Raw genomic sequence first — 22752 nt, 5'->3', positions numbered from 1 at the left:
GTAGGCAATCCTCATCGGATCCAGTCGCATTTCCTTTACTACAAAAAAATAAATAAATAATATATATATAATAAATAAAAGGAAAACAAAAGAGAAAAGAAAACAAAAAAGGGGGAAAAAACTAATAAGAGAAAAAATGCCGGAATGACGCATGCTCTCGTAGCAAACATATAGTAATCCACTTTAACTGTATAGGTGCATCATGCCCAACGTGAGATTAACTATCTATTATTTGCTGCAGAATTAACCGTGCGTTTGCCATTGAGCATTTTCCCAGGGTTTTTTGAAAAGACGGTTGGTTTGGTGAAAGTCTGGCCTCGCACTCATACTTCACGAGATCAAGGAAAGGTGTTCAACTACCTATTGTTAGGACCAGAAGCAGTACTCACACTTATTTCACCATGTCAAAAGGAAGTGTGGAAATGTCGTCGGAAATTCCATTGCAAACAGTCCCCGTCTCTGAAGAGAGCTCAATCTCGGCCGTCCTCACACCTGAATCCGCAACTGCGGAGGAAAATAGGATCCTACGGCTCCGCATGTTGGAAATGCTGGATGACTGGAACAATGGGAAAGAGCCGCCAAGTGTCGTCCCCGGATTCCCTGAACTATTCTCCAGGTCAAGTGGGACTTCTAATGTTCCCATAAATTACCCTGCTACCCCATTTGGGTACCCAGCCATCTCCGCCTTCTCTGCAGGATCACCTTCTGAGCCTCATCCCCGAATGTCGGCCAATGATGCAAGCATGAACAACTTTACTGCATCGCCTTGCCCAGCTACGGCACAGCCTGCCACGTACAAGCCAAGCCTTGACTCATCCTCTTTTACATTCCAAGCACCGTCGTTCTCAATGGAACCAAATAGGTTCGCTACCAGTACTAATCCTCTACCACCTCAATGCGAGCTCGTACCAGGGCAGGATCAGAACCCCAGAGTTGTAGAACAAAATGAGATGGCCAAAAGGATGAGAAGCCTTGAGCAAAGTCTGAAAAATATGCAAGGATTGAGCGGGCAAAAGAGCGTCTCTTACGCCGACCTATGCATGTTTCCTCACATACACCTGCCAACGGGTTTCAAGACCCCCAAGTTTGAGAAGTACGATGGGCACGGTGACCCCATCGCACATCTTAAGAAATACTGCAACCAATTGCGGGGAGCCGGCGGAAAGGAAGAACTACTAATGGCATACTTTGGGGAAAGTTTAGTAGGGATAGCTTCGGAATGGTATATGGATCAGGAAATGTCCCGATGGCATATATGGGATGATCTCGCCAGAGATTTTGTAAAACAATTCCAGTATAACATCAACATTGCGCCAGACCGAAACTCTCTTTCAAATTTGAAGAAGAAGCCTTCGGAAAGCTTTAGAGAGTATGCTATTAAGTGGCGTGAACATGCATCGAGAGTGAAGCCTCCCATGGATGAAGTGGAAATGGTCACTACCTTTCTCCAGGCTCAAGAGTCTGACTATTTCCAGAACATGATGTCGGCCATGGGTAAGCCATTCGCGGAAGCGATCAAGATTGGAGATATGGTGGAGAACGGTTTGAAAACGGGAAGGATTTTGAGTCAAGCAGCCATAAGGGCAACCTCCCAGTCCGTCCAAACTGGGTATGGAGGAACAACAAGGGGGAAGAAGAAAGAAGAAACGACTATGGCAGCCTCTGAAGCAAGGGAGTATCATCATCCCAGGCCCCATTTTCCGGGAAGAGTCCCACAACACTATTACCCCCATTCAAATTCGGCATATGCTCATCAACCTTATATGGTCATGAATGCCCAACCTTATAACAATCCACCACAACAAGCCAACAGAGGCCTAGCTCCACCTCCCAGAAATCAGCCTCACTACCGCAACCACTATAACCCACAACCCCCGCAGAATAACTACCGCCCCCAAGAGCCACCTCGACGGCGGACTTTCACGCCCATCGGTGAGCCATACTCAACTTTGTTCCCAAATTTGGTCCAGTTGGGTTTCTTGCAACCCATCCCTCAAACAAGGCAAAACCCGACATCTCCTTCTTACAAAGCCGGAGTCAGATGCGCCTATCATTCAGGGGCCGAGGGACATGATACAAACGACTGCTGGTCATTGAAAAGAGTGGTCGAAAATTTGATAGAGCAGGGCAAAATAGTACTAAGGGACGAGGAGATCCCGAATGTAACAAACAATCCATTGCCCGCTCACAATAATGGGCCGTTGATCGGCATGATTTGTGAAGACAAAGAGTTCGACCCTGCTTTGAAAGCCATAATTGCCATTGTCGACACGGGGAAGAGGCCTGAAATAGACCAAAAATCAGAAAAAGAGGAGGAGGCCAAGGTCGCAGAGAGCAAGTCTGAAAAGAAGGTGGAAAAGAAAGTGGTACCAGCAAAGGGCGGAGTTCTTTACGTACCACGAGGTCAAGCTGAGAAGACGCAGAAATCCGGGATCAAAAAGACAAAACCTATGTACGTGCCAAAAGGGGCCTATGTGGTCCGGGGGACGATTCAACCACCTCGGCTGAATGAGCCAGTGGTTATCGGACGCGTGCCACAAAAGCCAATGACCAACCCGACCACAGTGCCGTGGAATTATAAAAAGACTTTAGTGATGTACAAAGGAAAAGAGGTCGTGGGAGAACTTCCAGAAAATACTTTCATCAGAGGGTACTCAAATACCCAAGAACTGAACAACGCCACACAAAGGCGCTTTCCTCCAAAGAAGCCTGTGAGTGTTGAAGAGGCAGAAGTGTTCTTCCAGCAAATGAAGATGCCGGATTACGAAGTGATAGATCAGTTGCGCAAACACCCTGAGCAGGTGTCCATGCTATCATTATTGACAAGGTCGGCCGAGCATCAAAAGATCTTACTGAAGACCCTGAATGAGGCATATGTGCCGGTTGAAACCTCGGTGGAGCAATTAGAGCGGATGACAGAAAGATTCTTCGCCGTCAACCAAATCTCCTTCAGCAAGAACGATCTACCCCCAGAAGGAGCAGCACACAACAAGGCATTGCATTTAACAGTCAAATGTGAGGACTACTATGTCAAGCGGGTAATGCTGGATGGGGGATCAGGTGTTGACATTTGCCCGCTCTCCACGCTGCAGAGAATGGAAATTGAGACCGGAAGAATCCGACCCAACAATGTCTGCGTAAGAGCTTTCGATGGTATCAAGAGAGACACCATGGGAGAAATAGACCTGCTGCTGGTCATAGGACCAGTCGAATTTCGAGTCACTTTCCAAGTGATCGACATGGACACATCTTACAATTTCCTCCTCGGCAGGCCTTGGATCCATGCGGCAGGAGCCGTGCCTTCCACTCTTCACCAGATGGTGAAGTTCGAGTATGAAGACCAAGAGATCGTGGTCCATGGGGAAGACGAACATGCCATTTATCGGGACCCATCCATCCCGTATCTTGAACCAAGAGAAGGGAGTGAGCATACGGTATATCAAGCTTTCGAGGTGGTATTGGCAGAGCAGCACGAAGAGGGAGTACCTTGCCCCCAGCCTTTCTTGTCTAACGCTTCGGTTATGGTGGCCAAAGAGATGATCCGACACGGATTTAGGCCAGGGAAGGGGCTTGGACGAACCCTTCAGGGAATGACGGAACCCATTACTTTACCAGTCATCAAGAAACCTTTTGGACTAGGTTTCAAACCTACTCCAGCAGACGAAAAATGGGCAAAGAAAAGGAGAAATGAGGGCTGGAAGTTGCCTCAACCACTGCCGGATTTACATGCGACTTTCGTCAGGCCAAGGTACGCTGAAGAAGAAGATGATGAGGTCTTCACAGCTGAGGAAATCGAGGAAATATGTGGGGCAATGAGGGAAATGCTCTACGAGGTCCACATGGTTCAACCAGGCGAAGGCACGAGCACTGCTGAGATGATGTACATGGGGCCAAACGCCAAACTCCAAAACTGGGAGATCACGCCATTCCCAACTAGACGGAAGTCCGGGTAGACCTGTCCTGCCACCTTTCCTGTATCACAAGTTATCTCCGGGACATGACTTGAACGTTTTCTTCTTTTCAATTGTTGTTCCTAGTTGTAAACGTTGTTGTCTTCCAATTTTCCAAGAAAATATACAAAAAAAATCATCATTGCTTTCCTATTCTTTCTTTGTTCTGATTTTTATTAGTTTTCCTTTCATCTTCCTTTTCAGTCCTAATAATGCGGCTTTAAATATGACATGCTTGCGGACTTCACGACCAGATCACAATGAGCTATTTAACTGCGAATTAATGAACCCAGAACCAGAATATGATGCGGAAGAGGCTTTTAGGGAGATAAACCGAGAGTTGGAATATTTCGAGAATAAACCTAAGCCAAATCTGAATGACACTGAACCGATAAACTTAGGAACCCCGGAAGAAGTCCGAGAGACCAAGATAAGCATTCACACGGACAAGAAAACGCGAGAGGCAATAATCCAACTTCTTCTTGAATTCAAAGACGTGTTTGCTTGGTCATATGATGACATGCCGGGACTAGGTGTTGATCTAGTGGTTCACAAATTACCGATTCATCCTGATTGTCCTCCAGTCCAACAAAAACAACGAAAGTTCAAAATTGAGGTCAGTGACAAGATTAATGAGGAGATCACCAAGCAACTGAAAACAGGAGTGATCCGGGTAGTCCAATATACAACATGGTTGGCAAATGTGGTTCCAGTACCAAAAAAGGACGGGAAAACTCGGGTATGTGTAGATTACCGAGATCTGAACAGAGCAAGTCCCAAAGATAACTTCCCGCTGCCCAACATCCACATCCTCGTTGACAATTGTGCCAAACACGAGATACAGTCTTTCGTAGATTGTTATGCTGGGTATCATCAGGTACTGATGGATGAAGAAGACGCCGAGAAAACTGCTTTCACCACGCCTTGGGGCACCTACTGTTACCGGGTCATGCCATTTGGTTTGAAGAATGCTGGGGCTACTTACATGAGGGCCATGACCGCCATTTTCCATAACATGATGCATCAGGAAATAGAGGTGTACGTGGACGATGTAATAGTCAAGTCCAGGACGCAGGATAATCACATCCAAGACTTGAGGAAATTCTTCGAGAGGCTAAGGAAGTATGACTTGAAGCTAAATCCAGCCAAATGCGCTTTCGGAGTTCCGTCAGGTAAACTTTTGGGCTTCATCGTAAGCAGGAGAGGTATCGAGCTAGATCCGACTAAGATAAAATCTATCAAAGATCTACCTCCCCCGAGAACGAAGAAAGACGTGATGAGTCTTTTGGGCAGGCTGAACTACATCAGTCGATTTATTGCCCAGCTGACAAGCACGTGTGAGCCCATATTCAAGTTGTTAAGAAAAGATGCGGCGATTAAGTGGACAACGGAGTGTCAAGAAGCCTTTGATAAAGGCAAAAAGTACCTTTCGAATCCCCCAGTCTTGGTCCCTCCAGAACCAGGGAGGCCACTTTTCTTGTATCTGACAGTCTTGGAGAACTCTTTTGGCTGCGTCCTCGGGCAACACGACGTAACCGGGAAAAGGGAGCAGGCGATCTACTACCTGAGCAAGAAATTCACCAGCTACGAGGCCAAATACACTCTGTTGGAAAAGACATGCTGCGCTCTCACATGGGTTGCTCAAAAGCTGAGGCATTATCTCCAAGCCCACACTACATTCCTCATAAGCAGGTTGGATCCTCTGAAGTATATATTTCAGAAACCAATGCCTACTGGGAGACTGGCTAAATGGCAAATTTTGCTTACGGAATTCGACATAGTTTATGTCACTCGCACGACAATGAAAGCCCAGGCGTTAGCAGATCATTTGGCCGAAAACCCGGTCGATGAGGAATACCAGCCATTGGATACCTACTTTCCAGATGAAGAGGTAAACACCGTAGAAGTGATCTCGGAGGAAGCTCATGTTTGGAAGATGTTCTTTGACGGAGCCGTGAACGCCAAGGGTATAGGGATTGGGGCAATTTTGATCTCACCTGCCGGTCAGCATTATCCCGCCACAGCTAGACTTCGTTTCTTCTGCACAAATAATACAGTTGAATATGAAGCCTGCATTATGGGCATACATATGGCAATCGATCAGGATGTCAAAGACTTACTGATTATGGGAGATTCTGACCTGATCATCCGGCAAGTTCAAGGCGAGTGGGAAACTCGGGATGTCAAGCTTATCCCATACCGACAACATGTAGAGGACCTCAGCAAGCGCTTTACCTCAATAGAGTTCAGGTATATTCCGAGGTGTCACAATGAACTGGCAGATGCACTTGCTACTCTGGCTTCTATGCTACCCTACCCGGGCAACGCCCACGTCGATCCTTTGGAAATCCAAATCAAGGAAAGACACGGTTACTGCAGTGTAATCGAGGCGGGATCAAATACGCAGCCTTGGTACCATGACATCAAGAAATTCCTGAAGACACAAGAATACCCCGAGCACGCAACTGGAGATCAAAAGAGGACCATTAGGCGACATGCAAGTGGTTTCTTTTTGAGCGGTGAATTGTTATATAAGAGGACTCCGGACCTCAATCTCCTAAGATGTGTCGATATCGAGGAAGCGAGAAAGATCATGCACGAAGTACACGCAGGTGTGTGCGGACCTCACATGAACGGGTATGTCTTAGCGAAGAAAATTCTCCGAGCAGGTTATTACTGGATGACCATGGAAAAGGATTGCTTTAGTTTCGTTCGGAAGTGTCATCAGTGTCAGGTGCACGGTAATTTGATTCATGCACCTCCCACGGAACTGCATCCCATGTCCGCACCTTGGCCATTTGTCGCTTGGGGCATGGACGTCATTGGACCAATTGAACCAAAGGCTTCGAATGGACACAGGTTTATACTGGTTGCCATCGACTACTTTACAAAATGGGTAGAGGCTGTCACTCTCAAGTTGGTCACCAAGAAAGCTGTGGTGGATTTTGTACACTCAAATCTTATCTGTCGCTTCGGTATTCCTGCGACTATCATTACAGATAATGCAGCAAACTTGAACAGTCACTTGATGGGAGATGTGTGCGAGCAATTAAAGATAACACACAGGAATTCCACTCCTTATCGGCCAAAAGCCAATGGTGCTGTGGAAGATGCAAATAAAAACATCAAGAAGATTTTGAGGAAAACAATACAAAGTTCCCGACAGTGGCATGAGCAGTTACCTTTTGCATTATTGGGGTACCGCACTACGGTACGCACATCGGTGGGAGCGACTCCTTATCTTTTGGTTTATGGGACCGAGGCCGTAATACCGGCAGAGGTAGAAATTCCTTCGCTTCGAATCATTGTCGAAGCAGAAATCGAGGACAGCGAGTGGGTTAAGACTCGGTTAGAGCAATTGACGTTGATTGATGAAAAGCGGATGGCTGCAGTTTGTCACGGATAGTTATACCAACGAAGAATGGCCCGTGCTTACAACAAGAAAGTCCGACCCCGGAATTTCGAAGTAGGTCAGCTGGTACTGAGGCGTATTCTGCCGCATCACGAAGAAGCAAAAGGAAAGTTTGCCCCAAATTGGAGAGGCCCGTACATCGTAAGGAAAATATTGCCAAGAGGAGCATTGTATTTAGGTGATCTCGAAGGAAATGACCCCGACACAGCAGTAAATGCAGATGCGGTCAAGAGGTACTACGTCTAAATCATACTCCAATAGTCCTGACACGTTGAAAACGGCGAAGATGTTTATTCCCCACTACTCCCAAAAAAAAAAAAAAAAAAACTACCCAATTCTCTCTACCAACTTTTGAGCCGCTTACAAAACAAAAAAAAAAGAGAAGAAAAACAAAACAAATATTGATTGAGGCCTGAACTACGTTTGACTTGATTCCGAAAGGATACGTAGGCAGCCTCTCCCTGAGGTTCAGTCACACCAACAATAAAATCCCATCCACCCTGAAATTGAAAACCGGGGCACATCGAGTAGTTGAGAAGTTAGTATCACTACCCCTCTTTACCAAGCACGAGCCTTCAAATCAATTACCAAATATGGTGGGGAATCAATAAGCATCACAAACGAAGACCGTCACACTCTGAATGGAGAGAGATAAAATGAGAGAGTCTCGGCGGTGAAAACCTTCGGGCACCCCGAGGCGACGGGAGTAGAGAAACCAAAATGAGAGAGATTGTTTAGTAAAAACTCGCAAAGAGTGCTATCAAGCGATGACAGGAAGAGAAATGAGAGAGGTCAGCCAGCGAAAACCCGCAAAGGGCGCTGTTGGCCGAAAAGGAATGACGCCACCCCAAGAAGGTCTCGGCAAAGTTCCACCGGTTTTGGAATCACAGATCTGTTCTGGTTCAGGAAAACGCAAGTTCATGGAAGGTCGGACGTCTAGTCCAAAGAGCATGTCATGTCATTTAAAGCCAGCGTTATCTTCCTCAGATAAGTCTTTCTCGTCCCGAAAAGGGTATTCCTTTTCTGATTTGTTTTCCCCTTCTTTGTTTCTTTTCGAATCCCTTTTGCATTTTAACCCCGAGTTCAGGACACACCGGAAAGAGCAGGTGGCAGGTTTGTTTGCACGGAATCCCGTCTCATGAAGGAAAGCACCTCATCTCGTTGATATGATTACCCAAGCATGAGGAATCATGACGTCCCAGAGTAGAGGAAAAAGAGAGAAATCTTGAAATCTTCCCCAGCAAGTCCACCTTCGGACAAATCCCCACAGAGTCTCCCCCTGTACAAAACCCCACAGAGTCTCCCTTTTTGTACAATCTCCCACAAAGTATCCCTGTTGGAATTTCATCAGCACATCCCCAGCGAGTTCTTTTGTAAATATTCCCCAACAAGCTTACCCCAACAAACCCTGGGAAACCCGTTTTGAAACCAAAACCCAGCATACCCCATTGTACAGAATCCGCACAAAGAATCCACTTTGTAAATATTTCCCCCACATAGCTTCCTCTTGTACAGGTTCCCACAGAACACCTCCAATAAAATCCCCGTTGAGAACCTTCAATCAAAATGGGACAAAAAGAAAAAAGGGCCTTACGAGGCAAATCATCACAGAATCCGGAAATACAAGCCTGAGCAGTCTAAAGGTTTCGCCGTTCAATTCGAATCAATGGCGGGATTTTTGCAACAGAAGTAAAGACGCAACGAAGCAATTGGGAACGATCAAGGTCACCAAACCGACCGTCATTTTCGAACTAACAATTGTTCTTTGTCTGAGAAATTGAAACAGGTGTTAATCCAAGACAGCCGTGCAAGAAGCAGGTGTCGCCCAAAGAAGAAGGTACACGGGTACAAGAAACATTTTGGCAATAAGGAATTCACTCGAAAGGTAGGTTTCCACGAAACTCCCTTTTATCTTCTACTAAAACAAGAAAATTCAAAAAAAGAGGTCGCTTAACTTTGTCCCCAGCCAATCAGCATTAGGGTTTTAAACCCTAAACTGAATTTTCCGTTTAGTCAGCATTAGGGTTTTAAACCCTAAACTGAACTTTTCCCTTTCAGCCAGCATTAGAGTTTTAAACTCTAAACTGAGCTTTTCCATGCAATCAACATTAGGGTTTTAAACCCTAAACTGAATTTTCCTTCTAGTCAGCATTAGGGTTTTAAACCCTAAACTGAACTTTTTCCTTTCAGCCAGCATTAGAGTTTTAAACTCTAAACTGAGCTTTTTCATGCCATCAGCATTAGGGTTTTAAACCCTAAACTGAATTTTCCTTTCAGCCAGCATTAGAGTTTTAAACTCTAAACTGAGCTTTTTCATGCAAATCAGCATTAGGGTTTTAAACCCTAAACTGAATTTTCCTTTCAGCCAGCATTAGAGTCTTAAACTCTAAACTGAGCTTTTTCATGCAATCAGCATTAGGGTTTTGAACCCTAAACTGAATTTTCCTTTTAGTCAGCATTAGGGTTTTAAACCCTAAACTGAACTTTTTCCTTTCAGCCAGCATTAGAGTTTTAAACTCTAAACTGAGCTTTTCCATGCAATCAGCATTAGGGTTTTAAACCCTAAACTGAATTTTCCTTTTAGTCAGCATTAGGGTTTTAAACCCTAAACTGAACTTTTCCCTTTCAGCCAGCATTAGGTTTTAAACTCTAAACTGAGCTTTTCCATGCAATCAGCATTTGGGTTTTAAACCCCAAACTGAATTTTCCTTTTAGTCAGCATTAGGGTTTTAAACCCTAAACTGAACTTTTCCCTTTCAGCCAGCATTAGAGTTTTAAACTCTAAACTGAGCTTTTCCATGCAATCAGCATTAGGGTTTTAAACCCTAAACTGAATTTTCCATTTAGTCAGCATTAAGGTTTTAAACCCTAAACTGAACTTTTTCTTCCAGCCAGCATTAGGGTTTTAAACCCTAAACTGAGCTTTTCCATGCAATCAGCATTAGGGTTTTAAATCCTAAACTGAATTCTTCCTTTGTTCGGCGTTAGGGTTTCTAAACCCCAAACCGAACCTCTCCCCAGCTAGCCGGTGTTAGGGCTCCAGCCCTGAACTGAACATGTATATCCTCTTTCATCAATTTTATGAACTTCCTGGTGAATAATTAACGAAATTTTCCTAGTGAAACTGGGGCAGAAAATTTCGTTCGTTTGTTTGTTTTCTCCCGCAGGTCTGACCTCGAGCCACATGGATCGAAATGACCCACGAGATAAATCCCAGTTCGGAATCAAAGAAGAAAAAGACAAAAGAAGATATCCCGAGATATCAGAGTAAAGGGAAAGCAGATCGACTCCAACATTTGACTAAGGTCCTGAACTCTGCCAGTCACATTTTATTCGGTATCCCGGAGATTAAACAAGTCGCCGCAACTCGCAAGCATCAAGATTCAGATCAGAGTCTACAAGCAGAATCAGCTAAGACCCAAGATCAAGTCGTAAAAGAATCATAGATAGGAATCTTGTAACTAGCGTTGACATACATATAAGTAGTTAGTTCAGTTTCTAATTTTCGTTTGGTTGTAATAAGGCGGTCAGTGACGTAGCAGTGACAACAACAGCAGCAGTAGCAGCAAGCATTGCAATCCCATGGTAGTCCCAGCTACCAAAACTTCCCGAACTACATTGACCTGATTCCTGTTTAGCCCAGGATATGTAGGAAATCTTTGAAGCAAGATTCGGTCAGATCTTTTAAAAACATGCTTCATACGGAGTGGTCCATAGGCAAAAATCGCTCATACACGCTCACTTTATCTTTGCACGAAAACTCTTCGTGTTTCCGAACAAAGAGGGGCAGCTGTGAGCACGTGATTTTTGTTTCGCACGACAATCGCTCCAAAAGGAAATAAAAAAATAATAATTGGCCCTGCTGTACAAATTTTGGATTTTTGTGCGGCACCTTGTTGATTTATTTGTGACTTCGGCCCATTTTTATTTATTTACTTTATTAAAACAAAATTCAAAAATATATGTGTCCTGCATAATTCGAACCGTAATCCGGTCGTTGAATAGAAAATCACGAATAGGCATCTTCGTCCGTGATTTTATTTTGTTTAACTTTACCTGTTTTGAAATATTTTAGTGTGTGTGCAAATAATTGTATTGAGTGTGTGTTTAATTTTAATTTGATTTTTTGGCTTAGTTTTGTTTTAAAATAAATAAGAAAAAAAAAGAAAAAAATATATTGAAAGGACCCCTTCCCTCCCGGACTTGGGCCAATTTTAACAAAATTGGCCCAAACAAATAGCCCAAAACCCAGGCCTGCCCGGTCCAACACCACCTGATGCCCAGAGAATCCAAACGACGTCGTTTTGGTACAGTTTGATCTGGGCCGTTGATCTCAAATTGATCAACGGCCAAGATCAATTCCCCATAACCCACCAATAAACCCGACCTGTCTCACCCGGACCGACCCCAACCCTTTACCCTTGAAACGACACCATTCCACTTAAGCTATCAGATCCAGACCGTAGATCTAGATTGATCTAACGGTCGAGATCAACCCACCCATTAACTATATAAGGCCATAATCCTACCCTGCCCCCCCTATCTGAACCCCAACCTTCGTCCCCAAACAAACAGCCCTAAAACCCTAGCCGCCCCTACGTACTTTCGCCATGAAAGCCGGCGGCATGGATGCCGGTGACCTTCCCCTTAACACCCTAGAATCCCCTTGCCTTCCTGAACATGAATCCATTAACCCTGTAGTTCGAATCCCTCCCCACCTTCTCGAATCTTCATTTGAAGATTCGAGTCGAAACTCGACCTACACAGTTTAACCCCAGCTTCACACCAGATACTCCCCAGACCCCCCTCGTGACCAAACCATACTTGGTTTGGTCCGAATCTGACCAGGGAAGCCTGAATCCCAGATCTAAGTTTGAAAATTTTGTGTTCCTCCGTCATTTGGTTCAACCAAAGAGATTAAGGTCTAATGGACTTTAATCAAAGTGTTTCTCATCTGAGAAACACTTCGTTTAAAGTCCGTTCAGCCTTAAGAAAGGCCTGGCCAAGTCCGAGTCGAGGTCTTAAGTTTCAAGATTTAAGGTAAGTTCTTTCTTTTCTTTATTTGCTTTGGTTCGTTTGATTGTTGTAAGGGTCTGTTCGTTTTCTGTCCTTGACTTCTATCAACTGTTCTTCAACCGTTTTGTCTGAACTTCTGTTTGCTTGTCTAAAATCCCCCCTCCTGTTCTGATGAAACATATGTATTTGTTGTACAATAATTGAGCTTCAAATGTTGACTGAGCAATTGGTTCCTCAAGTACCACTTTGCTCAGTCAGTATAATTCGAATTATGGGTCGATACTGTTAAATGTCGGATTTTTGGTTACGATTGTGTATGTTAATGCTAATATAGTCGAGTCGACATGTGTCGTCAATTAATCTCAACTGTCCAAACAATAACAAATCGATTTACTTCTGCTAAGCGTTTGTTGAGTCAATTAAGAACCAGTTTTTGTTTACTTATAGTTGTTTGGATTAAACAGTAATGTAAAAAGATTTGTTTGGTTTAAATTCTGAATTGGAAGGCATGTGCACTCGTGCACAGCAGGTGCATTAGTGCACCTCATGTGCCTTGTGCACAGCCTGTGGCCTGCATAAAGGCCTTTGTTAAGTTTTAAACAATTTGACAGCACATGCTGTCAGATACATTCCACTGCCCATACTTGGCTTTAGTTTAAAGAAGTATTTAAACCTTTTAAAAGTGAAGTCTGCCAGAGAAGGTTGATGGGGTTTAATACTTAATTAGCTAAAGTTTGGAATTAAAAATGGAAGGCACATGGGAGGGGTACTGGGATATTCTGAAAACAGGCTGTTGAAAGAGATAGTTTTTGAGGTTTATAAAGGATGGACATACAGAATTAGAGGAGGGGGATTGAACCTTAGGAGAGCTGGAAATACATACAAATAAATACACATAGACAGAGAGAGTTGAAGGGAGAGAGGGGATACAACCAACAATCAGAAGCTTTTTCCTCCTATTATTACTGGGGTTCAGTTGTTTAAACCTGTTTCAAATCAATTCTGATTCTTTGAAATTCCAATTGTGTCTATTAGTCGAGTATTTTCATTGGTTTACTACTGGTCTGGTCTGTTTGGATTTCTGTTTCTATTCCACTGGGTGTTGCTGCTATTTGGCTATTACTTTCTATTGGCCATATTTGCATCTCTGCACTCGAGCCTGTTTCTTGCTGTATTGTTTTGCCTGCTGCTATTCTGCCCTGTTGCTGTTGGTGCTGTTACTGCTGCTGCATTTGTTCATTGTTACTCTACTGATTGCCCTTTTTCTTCAATTGCAAATATTCCCAGGTACACAACCTTTGAACCTTGTATTGTTGAAAGTTTGAAGTTGAAGCAGAAATAAAGGAATGAACGCCAGTTTATGTTATAGCATTGGTGTAAAAAGATAGTTCGAATGTTGGTTGGGCCTGTATTCTTACTGTGAACTGCAAATATTCTGTAGGAACTAGCATACATTTTGTTTAAGATGAACTGTTAGATAGCATGGCTCAATAGTAATGACAGTATGACATGGACAACATGTTTTGATTTAGTATACATTCAGTTCAAGTATAACACTTGTTTGATTTAGTATGACTGTATAACATAGAGTCATGGTAAGCATTGTATGTATTTTGCCTAGACCACTGAATTGACAAAACTGCGATACTGGGTCCGGGATAAATGTATCCCCAAACAAACTCCCATACAGTCACACTAAGAGTATGGCTATGAATGCCAGTTCTCTTGTCAGTTTATTCGTTCCAATACAGGTTCGATACTGGGTTTAGTTACAGATTTTTATTTCGAAATGATGTAATGATTGTTGAGAAAAACTGATAATCATTTTTGAGTTCAATTAGTAGTAATTTTTCCTAATAAAACAACCGATTTCTTTATCAATTTCGAATAGGTTAGAGTGTTAAGAATAGAACTTGGAGGTCGTTAAAACATAACTCAATATATGTTGTTAGTTTGTTTGCAATCTCACTTAGCGAATTAATAAGCATATTCACTTGTTGAAGACAAAGCATGCCGTAGTTCTCACCTCATGAACAATCAATCAGCTAATCAAACAAGTTTAGGTTCGGCAAACATAATAAGGATTCAGTCCGTATTTGTCTAAACCAGCAAAATTCGGCATCATCCTTCCCTTAAAAGATAAATGTAGTAAAAATGTAGTTCTTGTAGGGTACCCTTCTAAAATAATGAGACGAGACTCGCCGAATCAAAAGGCAAATTGCGGGGCCCTCAATAATTGGTCATAATAAATACTTAGAATTTGGGACGGGCTGTTTAGTGAATTCCACTGCCCTCCCCGAAGACAATAACGCGTTAGATTCTTTAGGCGCGACATAATCAAATCACATTCTTAAATTCGGGTGCGCATTTATGTGACCCAATTTCAAATCTCAACGGAGTCGAAATGTGTTAACAACTACGGGTGCATTGATTGTGACGTGGTTCGAGATACATTTTCACGACGTTGCAATTCTATAAAAATAAATGATAATAATAAAAGCGGTTAAAACTTAATAAAAGCACATAAGTCACAACATGTATTTAAATCAGATATTTAGCCATTATAACAATTTAAGCGACCGTGCTAGAACCACGGGATTCGAGGGTGCCTAACACCTTCCCTCGGGTCAACAGAATTCCTTACTTAGAATTTCTGGTCTGCAGACTTCATTTGGAAAAGTCGAAAATTTCCTCGATTTGGGATTCAAGATAAACCGGTGACTTGGGACACCAAAAGCCAAACCTTTCCCAAGTGGCGACTCTGAATTAAATAAATAATCCCATTTCGAATATTGTCACTTAAATTGGAAAAACTCCCCTCGCGCATTTAACCCTTCGGGGCGGGTTCGCAAAAAGGAGGTGTGACAGAGATCACCTTGATATTCATCACATTATTACTCGTTCTTCATCGTATGCCTTAGTATTAGCCATAATGTGCCTTGTTTAATTATATCTTCAACTGTTGTCCCATCCCCGATTATCCCCGGTAGCTCGAGCTCGACCCCAACGTCGACCCCGAGGTCCTTCATCGATCAGACCTATACCCGGGCAGCAGGCCCTACGGTTCGATTACTATCTCATTTTAGCTTGCTTTTCACCAATAGATTCCATATTATTAGCATCAACTACTCTAACAACTAGCTGGGGAATAGATCACGTATTTTTAGAATCCCATTTACTAATTTAATTGTTGTTACCATTTTTACGGTAAACTGTTTGGCGCCCACCGTGGGGCTAAACATATTAGTGATTATTTTCTTGCTAGTTTCATTACACAAACGCACATTACCTTTCACACTTTTTCTTGTCCAAGATCTCTTGATTTCAGGTTAAAATATCCGGTTCGGTAAGCAAAGTCGAGAACGACCACCACAAAAATCATGGCCGAAACGACGAGGGTGTTACAATGGCTGGCACAACGCTGCGGAACCCCCTTCATTGAAATCTGTAATGCCGGAACTCCCAAGGCACAACTGGGCCTCAGATCCCGATGATCGCGCCACCGCTTACACATGCGCGGAGAAGGGCAGTGACCTTCAAGATGATAAGTTCGAGCCCATCTCGTTGAAGAAGTTCGGAGAAAGACTCTTAAAAGAAACCATGATGTGGCACCGTAGCCTAGCGCCCGACCTCACATACCTGCTTACCGTACCGGTAGATTCATCCGCTGAAGCGCACGTCGGTTCCATCGAAGTAGAAACGGAAGAGCCCGATATATCGGATGCCGAGCAAAGAGAGAATGAAACACCTCAGGAAGTCACGCCTCATTCCCCGACAGGACGAGTGAGATCGCCCCCGGTTTCGGATGACTGGTCAACACAAGTCTTCGCCCGAAGTTTAAACGAGGCATGCCCGATGACCCCAGGTCTTCTCAAATGATGCTTAGTCAGATACCCAGCCGAGATCTGGCCGTATTCCCGAACCCGGCACCGGTCATGAATCAGGGCCATGGACAACCGTACGGGAGCCTCTACGAGCCCGGTATACCCAAGCAGTCCCCCAACAAAGAAACTAATGTTGAACAGGTGGAGATACCATCCATGCGCCGCGAATGGGAGGAATGCCACAAGATGCGACCTACTTTACAATGGTAGGGAAATATTTCGAGGGCAACGTCGTCGAGAAACTTTCAGTAGAACCAGATTTGATGAGACGCAACCAGTAGAGCACAATTTCAATATCGCTATACCAAATATCATGATCACCATAAGCGAAAACAGGTGTGCTGAGCGACTCAGGCCTATTCAACCAAGACCCTTTTAAAAGAACCACAACCCCATGCGGGAACCGCAGGGTGCGCAGCCACAGGGTCAAAAATGACCCCCATCTCGGATAAAAGTCACCGCCGAGTACCATCGAGCGGCCAGGTTCGAGTCCAACCCCAAGGAAGAAAGGCAACTGGGAAGGATGAAGTGCACAAGCCACGACGTATTACCAAGATAGTGAAAGAGCGACGACACCCTCAGAGGACTCATAAAATGGAAAGTGAGAATGTTCGCCATCAGGAAAAGACAAGTCCAGGGAAGTATTCAGGAAGACACCATTACATCCAAGGAAAAGGACATCGATACTTTGCCTCGGCATCACACTAACGCATTGGTAACCCTCTCCCTCATTTGATCTATTTTCAAATAAAACATGTGTTCATGAATTTAGGTGGTTCAATCACGTACAACAACGATATCAAACCAAAGTCAATAGGGCGGTCCGGGCTAACGGACCAAATCACTCCCTCATCCCGAATCCCTGGCGAATTCCTAATGATGAATCGCCACAAAGACCATCCTCTTAATACGGCCCGTATGATCTCGGGCCATGACGTCGAGCTTTGTACCATCGGAGGAGGCGCAAAGCACGAAAGTATTGTTCATACAACCGCCGACACACCATTCGGAGACAGCGTCGGCCCCATTTTGTCAAAACCATGGAACCCCTCGCAAAGGGCAGAACTAAATTAAGTCGACAGAAAGCGATACGAAACAAGAGGAAGTTCTTCACCGTATGGTGCGTTGCCGGTATCAATTCTCCCACCCTCAGGAGGATCAAAGGGTAACCAAACCACATCTTTAGCCAAGCCTGATAAAACACAGCAGAGGGCTGAACGGGCTCACGCCCCAAAGGAAAAGAAACATACCTAATCTCAAAACATCGCCTATACATATCGCGGTAAGGAAGAATTGCTTTACTCCCTTGTTATTTTTTGCTAACCTACATGCAGACAATTGGCCAGGATATTCGGAGGTTTTAACTCTACCCGAAAATCCCTAGGCCTTAAAAGGGGGGGAGTCGCGCTCTTTCTCTTCAGTCGGGATTCCGCCCCAAAGAGGACCTTGTCAGCAAGATTATTAGCAGAGCAACATACCCCCGGTGGAGGATCCGATAAGGACACAGGCCTTCCTCCACAGTCTAACGACGAAGCGATGATCTGCTTCTAAGGGCACTGTCCCCTCGGGAGGATCGGGAAACGATAGGCTAAACCCCATTTGGGAATACGTACCGAATCAAATGATCCGAGAAGACGTGCCTGCACGGACCGAGCTCACAACAATGAAGCCATGTATGTCTACACAAAGCAATAAAAGGATATCTTTTCAACATCTTATTCTCCAAGCAAGGATATCTCCAATATACCCCCGATAAGGGACTCTCCACCAAATGCATCCCGAGATACTCGGAGACTTAGCGTCAAGAATTCTGCACTTGCACGACCCCATGGTCAGAACACCGGGATCATAAAGCCCCTACGAGGCAACTCCGAGCTCACAAAAAGCAGTCTTCACGCTTAAACAAATTTGATGACTCGGTGACTGTCACTCATCGCCAATTGCCATACGCTGGAAAACCCAAAATTGTAAGACCCACCTAGCGGGCAGACTTGGCGTAACCAGATCTTTTCTACAAAAATTGTAAGACCTCAACAGGCAAGACAAACTGTAAGACCTCAATAGGCATGAAAATTCTAAAGTTCAAGCTATACATTGCAGTTGTAAGAATCCAGAAAGGGCATACCTTCGGTGTAGACGCCTGAATTGTCACTCAGAATCAAAAATGGCTACGGCCAAACGCATATGACTATGGTTAAACCGATTGATATAGCCAAACTAATGCGACTCGAGTACGCCCGATCGTCCCTAAACAAAAATCGTAGGCCACTACTTCGAATATACTTCGGAAAGAACCGGTTAAAACAGGCTGCCTTCAACAGGCAAAAACGAGCTTCGACCATGTCAGCTCCAAAATCACAAAGCTTTGACCTACTCAGCCCACGAGCTATGAACCTTCCGAGGTGCTCAAATATCACCGATAACGACTTGAAATCGAGGTTCTCCGAAACCGACGATGGGTTAGGCAAAAATCTTTCAAAAGACCTTAAAAAGCGGAAAATAAAGCGTACAAAAAGCCCACGGGCAAAAACAGCGTAAAAGCCATTGTCGCCAGCTTAGCAAGCCTACGGGCCACATATTAAAAGGTCTTAACGACCAAACAACGTAAGAGTCATCATCGCCAGCTGAAAAATTAGCAACTTGAGGATTAAAGTGAGCCCAAATCGTAACCCGATTCGGAGACCGGATCCAAAATATTTAACTATACAAGCCTCTAGGCCACATATCGAAAGGTCTCAATGACCAAAACAGCGTAAAAGGCCATCGCCATCCACCCATGTAGACGAAAGAGAACTCAAGGGTCAGTTAAAGCTCGAATCGCAATGCGACTCAGAGACTGGACCCGAAATGGCTAAACTACAAAATGCCTAAGGGCACGTCATAAATGCCAGTATCGCTAGCCGAGTGAGCCTCCGGGCCACCCACCTACAAGGTCACTTCGACCCAAAGCACAAAAGGCTATCGCCATCCGCCCATGAAGGTAGGAAAGAATTTAAGGGTCGATTAAAGCTTGAATCGCAACGTGACTCGGAGACTGGACCCGAAATAGTTAAACTGCAACATGCCCAAGGGCATGGCATAAATGCCATTATCGCTAGCCGAGTGAGCCTCCAGGCCACCCACCTGCGAGGTCACTTCGACCAAAAACATAAAAGGCCATCGCCATCCGCTCATGTAGGCAGGAAAGAACTCGAGGGTTAATTAATTCTCAAATCGGGACGTGACTCGGAGACTGGACCCAAATTTGTCTAAACAGCAAATGCCCAAGGGCAAGAAATGGGAGCAATAACTACCTGACCGCACTGGCATAAAATATTTAAGGGCAAGAAGGCTCAAGCCGAAGACCGACTCGGAGACTAAGCCTAAACAACCAGGCAAAGCACGGAGGACCCAGCATCTGCTCACGTTAAGGATAGCATTTAAGAACCCCTGGGCCTGTCCGATCATTTCCAGACCTACAAGGAACTCGCCAAACACCAAAACCAGCCTGCCTGGTCGAAAGCAATAACAGAAAAGAGGTACATAAAAAATAATGCTTCAAGTTTCTTCTTATATTACATACGCAAAAAAGGGGGGACGGGTGCATTCTCTATCTACGGACATGCTCTACATATATAAAAAACAAAGCGACAAAACGGCGAAGCCTACGCTCTGCTCTAAAGGGATATAGATTGACGGGTTCGCTCTTCACCTCATCATCAAGATGTCCTCCTTTGCTCGAACCAATTCCTCAAATAGAAGGAAACACCTCGCACGAATCTGCTCGAGTACTTTTCTTCGAGATTGGCAACGAACATATTCCTCGATCCTCTTCTCTCGTTCGAGGGATCGCTTCAACTCGGCTTGAGCGTCCACAGCGTCTCTCATACGAATCTCCATCTCCTGATCAGCCTTGGTTCGCCCTAACGCCCTTCAGCCCGGGTATCAATTATTTCAGCCCTGATCTTTGAGAGATCAGTTTCAAGTTTCCTGATTATATCCACTTGAACTTTGGCATTATCACAAGTCAAGCAGAGTTGGGCTTCGAAGGTGGGGACCTTGCAGAGGCTCTTGCCTCCTCTAAAGCTTGAGCTTGCACTCGAGCCCTTAACTCGCCACATGCAATTCTAATGCGGTCGATGTCGCCCTTGAGGTACTCCAGGGCCTCTGTCCTTTTTTGCAGCTAATATAACAAAAAGGGGGTTAACCTTGAGGACCAAGAGGAGAAAAGCATGATCTACAGGAAGTTACCTGCTTCGTCAAATAGTTCTCATAATTTGAGCTCCGGTACGCCTCATATCGCCAATAATGCAACTCAACTTCCTTCCCATTGCTAAGGAGCCTAAGGGATTCGCCCTCGCCCAGAATATTCTGAAGCTTGGCCCCTTGATGGAGCAGCTCAGACATAAGCCCATCACAGGCCTGCACAAGGAAAGTTCAATAAATGGAGAAGGACACGGAATACATGGGAACTGCGCCCAAACTCACCACAAAGTGAAACCGACGGAATTCTGCAAAGTCGGAGCACACCCTTGTTGATCCTGCATCTTTGGCCCCAGGAGAACCGACCTCGAGCACAATATGTTCACTCAAAGGAATTGCCGACCTGAAATCAAGTACAATAAGAGCAGCAGACTTTGATGATGCCCTCTCCTCGAAAACACGAGCCCGATCAGCACCACTAAAAGCTCCATCACACTGTGGATGCCAATCTCCCTTATTGCCATCGTCCCTCGGCTCAGAGGCCAACGACTCTTTCCCTTCTTCGGAAGATCATTGACTCATCCCCAGGAACCGCTCGATATCTACAAGAGGCGAATCCAGTACAAATGAAAGGGGAAAACGTTACTTCTAATATATGATGGCCAAGGCAAAGGCAGCATGCACACATACCTTGGTATTTTAATCCCTATCTGGCCTGGAATACAGCTCGCCACCGATGCTCATCGCAGGACAAATGGGTCACCAGCCTCCGGACCCAGCCGGGCAGGTCAAGGACTTCACCCGGCGTCCACGAAGTTGCTGCAACAAGGGAGAGACAACGTTATTACTCAACCGATTTTTGCTATAGGCAAAATCTGAAAAAGCACCAGACGCTTCACTCACATGCATAATTCCACCCTTCGGGAAATGGAAAAAGCTCTACGGGGATAATGTTGACCATCCGGACGCGGATAGATCAACCGGCCCACTCTCGACCCCTGTGCTCTTCGTTGTCAGCTACAAAGGGCATGGACGAATGGTAGCTCAAGTTTAGCAGGCCCTGGTGATGAAAGGGCCGGTATAGCCTGACGAGATGGTTAAGCGCAAATTCAAGCCCAGCTTTCTCTGCTAAGAACCTCATCATCAGCACCACCCGCCAAAATGATGAATATATTTGTGCCAAAGTAACCCGATACTTCGAGCAAAAATCAAGCACAACCCTGTCAAGGGAACTAAATGCAAAAGGATATAGATGCACGCTCGAGAATCCATCAACAGAGTCCACGATACTCTCGTTCGGGGGAAGCACCTGCAGCGCTACCCCCTTGCTCCATCCATAGTATTTCCTCACCATCTCCAGATGTTCCTCTCTTATTAATGACATCATCTTCTGAACGAACTCCCTCGGTTCCTGAGCACCAGGAACAACACTCCTTGTTTCTTGCCGGACCGGCCCCGAAGTGGTTTCCATGACTATGGTAAAACTAACAGGTCAAGGCAAAGGCGTGCACCAACACTTTTTGCTCCTAAAGAGATGAAGTACCCTGTTCTAAAGTGGAAAAGCATTTATCTAAAAATAGTGAGGTCTGGCGAAGAAGTCGAAGCCACCCCATATATATGCGAGAAGGAGCGACGACTCGCCCAACCGGAGTAAGTCCCGCGAAACCTAAAACCTCAATGCAAATCGACGGGGTGATACCTGATCCCAAAAGCATCCTTCGACGAGAGGCTAAGACTCGAGGAATTGTCTGTATTATCTCCAATCTCGAGGCAGTGCTCTACCCTGAGGATCCCCGCCAAAAAGAAGCCGTACTTCGGAAAGCTTTCAACACCATCACTCGACGTGAGGCAGTACCTGGTCTCACGATTCCTTTTCTAGAAAAGAGGAATAAACACAAGAAGCTCCGATCATGAAAGCTCCACGAAGGTTCGAGGCAGCGCCTGAGTACAGGCAACTCCTTAGTAGAAGTCTATCCTATATGTTTTATAAAAGGACTATGCCTGGTAGCTCGAGCTCGACCCCGACGTCGACCCTGAGGTCTTTCATCGATCAGACCTATACCCGGGCAGAAAGCCCTACGATTCGTTTACTATCTTGTTTTAGCTTACTTTTCACCATTAGATTCCATATTATTAGCATCAACTGCTCTAACAACTAGCTCGGGAATAGATCACGTATTTTTAGAATCCTATTTAGAAATTTAATTGTTGTTATCATTGTCACGGTAAACAGCAAACCAATCCAAGAGTTAATCGCTCTAGGTGCCCTAACGCACCATAACCCATTAGGTGACAACTCTTCAAATAC

The sequence above is a fragment of the Nicotiana tabacum genome, chromosome 8 (genome assembly GCF_000715075.1).
Source record: "Nicotiana tabacum cultivar K326 chromosome 8, ASM71507v2, whole genome shotgun sequence".
NCBI classification, from domain to species: domain Eukaryota; kingdom Viridiplantae; phylum Streptophyta; class Magnoliopsida; order Solanales; family Solanaceae; genus Nicotiana; species Nicotiana tabacum.
Note: the sequence above shows the minus strand (reverse complement) of the source record.